The sequence below is a fragment of the Acyrthosiphon pisum genome, chromosome A1, assembly GCF_005508785.2.
Source record: "Acyrthosiphon pisum isolate AL4f chromosome A1, pea_aphid_22Mar2018_4r6ur, whole genome shotgun sequence".
In the NCBI taxonomy this organism is placed as follows: Eukaryota; Metazoa; Arthropoda; class Insecta; order Hemiptera; family Aphididae; genus Acyrthosiphon; species Acyrthosiphon pisum.
Window position 1 is genome coordinate 45150432 of NC_042494.1, and position 5929 is coordinate 45156360.

Below are 5929 nucleotides of genomic sequence, written 5' to 3' on the forward strand. Positions count from 1 at the left end.
TCGTATACAACTATTAATAAATCGTAAATTGTCAAAATATGTAGGGAAAAATGGAATTATTGAGAAATATGTAAAAATATGTACTTATGACAAAATATGTAAAAATATGTAAAATAAAATATAGTTCATTACAATGGAAATCCCTTGAAACGAATTTATCACTTACCTAATTTAATTTATCAAGTCACAGTAAAAATATGTATTTACATATAAATCCGAGCCCTAGTGATAAGTAATAACAATAACTGTAATAAAAAAATCAACTTCCATGGACAGTGAAATCTATAAATAATTGACTATTCGGGTTGTTGTCGATCAGATTAGCCGGCGGGGTTGCGGGTAATGACGACGAATTTTGACGATACAATAAGTCGGACGCGGGTCGTTAATATCAAATACTATAGATATCAATACAGGACAGTGAATGTTAAAATTCTTGCGACATATCCCCCCAAAATCATAGTGGTTGCCAGCTATATCATAAATCTTTGGGCGTAGCCGACATATGATAAGAAATTTCAAAATTTACAATTTTTAACAAATCATTATTATCAAAATATAATACAGACACATATCTATAGTATTTTATGATAATCTATTTTTAATTTGTGTACTTATTTGAATCAGAAATTAGGTGTAATATTAGAGTCAACGCCGTAAAATGTTTTAAGTAGGCAACCTATACGTTTTCGGGGGGACGAAATGTGTCGCGATTTTTAATCGAGCTGTCCCGTATTTTTATCTATAGTATTTGTGAATATTAATACCTAGGCCTGCGCGATTATTCTTTGACAAAACCGATTATCAATTATAGGCTCTAATTGATTTTTCCGGTTCATCGAAAATCCGATTAATCAATCGATTATTGAATTAATCGATTTATTATCAATCGATTAATCCAGTAATCGATTACTAAATAATCGATTAATTCGATAATTTTATTCAACAATCGAACTAAAAAACCAATTAATTAATTTAAAAATAAATAATATGGTAATACATTATATGGCCCTAAATGTAGTCCCTAAAATTGTGTCTACTACGACACACTTTTTGTATTACAAAATTTAAAAGTGTGTTGTTCTAATTAAACCTTTATAATAATATTATGTATAATTTTATAGATTCACATTTTTTTTATATTTTAATGGTCTTTTGCCAAACTAAATTTTAATTATCATCTACATTCTACACAGACACACAGTAAAAAATATCGGAAAGTCAAATTAAATTTTTATGGGCGTTTGAAATTCAAATTTTTACAACATTGGATATTCATTCGATTTCTCATGTAGCGATTTTCTTATCTTGTTGTAATTCAAAAACAAATAACTGTAGATACATGAAATTTTCACTGAATGTTTATTTTATCAATTCTTATACTTGATACAATTTTCAAAATATTTTAACTTGTTTTGAGCAGTTTACAGACATTGTCAGTTTTAAATTTGTTTAGTTTTTTTTTCTATAAATATCAATAAAATTTTATTTGATGGGTAAAAAAGCGTGAAAATTTAATACAAGGCTCCTGATATATTTTTACAATAGCAGTTGAAAAATATTAAATATATATAGGCACAATTTTTTTTTATAAGCAATTAAAGATCGAATTTTAATAAAATTTATCAAATTTAAAATTGAATAATTATTTTGTAGTTAAAAATGTATAAAATGTTGAACTTTTATATCTAAGGACTCAAAATTTAAAACAAGATTCCACGTAAGTATTTAATTCTGTTGCCAAAAAATCTAAAAAATATATTCACACAGTTTATTTTTATAGTTATTTTAAGTTCAAATTTGGACAAAATTACATATTAAAAAACTTAGAATAACTATTTTGGTTATTTTGTTGTGATTGTATTATATTATTTGTTTGGGTACTTGAAGCTTCTAATGTACACTATTATATATCACGGTATTTGATGTATAACACGTTATAAGTACCTATTGGATATTGTAATATGATTAATTTGGAATTTATTATAGGACAATTTTTTTTTTAATACCTTAGATAAGTATATAATATGTCTTATACAGTAAACAGTTATACCTAGACTGACATACCGTCTCCGCTCAGAATCGTTTTTCTTATACAATGATATTATATCATTGAATTCAAATTGAATACCAACCATTATACAGGTAAAGGACCCACTTGCAACCTACTTTACAGCAAAGCGACATCCACTTGCCCACCTTTTTAACTATTATTACTTATTTGGGAGTAATGATGTGACTATAACTTTTTTATGCGATATGCCGATATCAATGTGAACACGAATATAAAGTAATAATTACAATTTTTATTTGAAAGGATTAATTGATCACTAAGTTATATATTATTATGAATTTGAACACTCGTGAGAACAAACAGTACCTATTTTACAATTCAGAAAATCATAATTATTCATAATATATGGATATATGTATTATACCTCATATAATGATTGTGAAGGGGGACGGAGTGGCCGAGCGGACTAAGGTGTCGGTGGCGACTCGCTCCATCGCTGGTTCGAACTCAGCCATGGCTGGCATTTTTCTTCGGGCAGTCACGGTATCCGAAGAGAGAGGCTGCCATCCCCCACCCGGGCATGGCAGATACCTACGGGTGCCCAATTAAAAAAATCTGCCACAACAAACACACACGTGTTCAAAACCTACAGACCTTCCCCACAGTTCCACTGGCTAATGACCTCATTTGTCGAAGTCTCAACTAAAAAAAAAAAATGATGAAGAATATAATGTGCTTTAAAATATGTAACTGTCAATTTCATCTTCTCATCAAAAACAGATTATTATTATAGCTTAAACATTAATACATTACATAATATAATATGTACGTAATTAAAAATATTAATTCACTTATTAGTTATTGTATAAAATATTTTATTTGAAAATATTTTTATAATTTATGCTGAAGTGCAAAAAAAATAAAATTAACGAATTAATACGATAACTAACGACTAATGACAAAGAATTAAATGCAATATAATATTGTTGGTCAAAATAAATTGCATTGTAAAATTTTCATATGACTTACAATTAACAGTAGAAAATGTGAGTCTCATTTAAAAAAAATAAGTGTGTATCGCTCAGGAAAACTTCTTAAAATATGGTATAGAAATCTATACAATTTAAAATAATAATATGGTCTATGAGCATATTTAAAATTATAATTTGAATAAATGTATTATTAAAGAAAAAACGAGCATGAGCATGCTGGTAAATCCCTCTATATATTCTCGTATTTAATTTTATTAACTGACACAATTTGAATTAACATGTGTTCCGGACGTAGTAAGCATATAAAATCTCGTTTCCAAGGAAATGTTGAACTAGTATTAAACTATAATTTATTTGTATTTAATCTCGAGTTATTGTCTGTGTAACGAATCAATTATAATTTCATAAAACTTTCGTACCTACTATAATGTCTTCAATAACAATGGATCGCATGAATTTGAACAAAGGACGTGAGGGCTGCTATTACGCGGCAAGTCCATCGACTAGGCCGTACGCTTCGATGCCAAATATATCGTCAATGAGACCTGAAACCATGACAGTCCCAACTAGGTCTAAAACCCTACCTGAACTCAATTATGTTTCGATGACGGTCACTTGTGAGGATTTGCAGGATACGGATGCTGCAATAACGAACCAGGTGGTAACCACGAACAAGGTCAGAACTATAAGAGCCGATCATTTTGGAAACGCACCAAAAAATTCTTCAGGCGATTATTTTGCTGCGCGTAGTTCCCAGCAATTGCTATTGCGCCTTTGTAGATGCTCCTGTATAAGTTATAAGTTAATATACCTACCGTATAGCCAGGTATAGGTAAAATGTATAACAATAATTTTTTTAATTATTTTATGATGCTCTGTCAAAAATGTATAATATGTATAAAATGTATAACATGTATAAAACGTATAAAACGTATAAAATGTATAGAATGTATAAAATGTATAAAATGTTTGAAATAATTGTACAATATTTCGAAGTAAAATACTAAAATGAAATGTTTAAAATATAATAATTTGTATCACCTACATATTATTAAATTATTTATGTTAGAGGTATATTATTATGTATAAGTAACACTTTTGATAAATATTCCTGTATATATGTATAAAAATATTTGAAATAATTATAGGTACCTACTGTAATTAATATTGTATTAATTTAGCACAATTATATTATATTTTCATTGAATAATTCAATTGGTTTCTTTTTCGTGTATTATTATTTATTAGTAATCGCCAAAACTCTATGTAAAATTAATTTTTAGTGTGTGAAAATCAATTGACTATAGTAATTTCGGTTTTTTTATAACTGCTTTAAAAAAAATTTATATGAGTAACCTAAAATTGAATTTAAGATTTTTCACTGAGGAACAAAAATTGTTATTTTTTTGTCCATTTTATACAGTTTATTTACAAAATAATTTTCAAATTTTCATGATTTAGATGAATTTCAACAACTTATGAAGAACTTTGTATTACAATTTTGAATTTTGAGCTTATTTATCACGTGAAAAGTTTTCATCGACATTTATAGAAAAAAAAAACTAAAAAGTTGAAAATTGAGAATATCTAGCGTAGAGGAAAATCATTAGGTATTTTATTAGTTTTTGAGTTACACCAATATAACTATACTTTAAATATCGTACATTTTTCATATTCTATATCAATATATTTAAATTTGAATTATGAATATGTTCTATTTTTACACTTTTTGTTAATTAATTTCTAAGTAAAAAAATAAAAATCAGAAAAATTTAACTGTCAAAACATAGATAACTTAGTGACGAATTCAAATCTACTTTCAAAATTAATAACAGAACATTATATTGGGCGTACTGGCGTAGTGATTGAAGTAGTGAGCTATGTTTTCGACTGAAAATGAATCACGCTCCAGTCCCTTTATCTAAAGTTTGATAATACCTACTCAGGTGAATTCATTCTAATATTAAAATTTAAAAGTAACTACACGGGGTTAGTTCTAGTGTTCTACTAAACATACATATTTAATCTGCTATGTTCAGTGGCATAGACATTATTTCTGATAGAGGGGAATCAAAAACAAAAAAAACGATATAGCTAAATGGGAGGGAGAAATTGGAAAACCCCTTATCCTCTCAATACTTTTTTTTAGGTAGTAAAATATTTAACAATAAGGAACAATGAATATAATTTTAATTGATTCAAATTTCACAATAAACACATTAAGAAAGATTATCCACTCCAAAGCCAATGGGAGGGGATCTGACCCTCACTTTAATACTAAGATAGGTACTCTACCATAATATTGGATTTAAAAGAGTCTACAACTCATTAGTTACTGAGATCAGAAAGTAAACAAATAATTTGTTTTGAAAAAAACCAAAAAAAAAATGGAAATTTTATTAAAATATGATATTAATTTCAAATTTTCAAATAAACAATAACTAGTAATATATCTTAGTAGACTGTATATACCACCATACAACAAAACAATAAATAGTTTATGGATAGATCGTCTCTGTCTTACAGAATAACATTAATACAATATTTTAAATGTTTTACAATATTGTTCTAATTTTTGTTATGAAAAAATTTTTTATGTTAAAAAACTAATACACTATAATTATTATGACAACAATTTATCTCTGTTTACTGGATTGAACAATGTCAAAGGTATGATGAGAGGTAACTCAATTATAATATGCTTATGTTTATATACATAAAAAAAATTTAAAACTATGAGACGATTGGCCGTTTTAACATACTACGATGTCTTCAATTATTTATTAATAAAATACAATGAACTTGAACAAGGGACGTGCGGGGTCCTGTTACGCGGCAAGTCCATTGTTAGGCCGTACTTTTCGATGCCAAATATATCGTTGATGACACCTGATGATGCTGAAATGAAAATTCAAACGCCGTC

The 5929-nt window shown here is 27.5% G+C and overlaps 1 protein-coding gene across 1 annotated transcript in view; it reads right to left on the bottom strand.

Annotated features, from left to right (window-relative positions):
• LOC100167350 (neurensin-1) overlaps nucleotides 1–2827 on the bottom strand; it is a 57109-nt gene extending 54282 nt beyond the window's left edge. The window contains exon 1 of the mRNA XM_016806478.2: nucleotides 2439–2827. The gene's annotated coding sequence lies outside the window, so the exon portion shown is untranslated. The remainder of the gene's footprint in view (nucleotides 1–2438) is intronic.
• Nucleotides 2828–5929: the final 3102 nt, after the last annotated feature.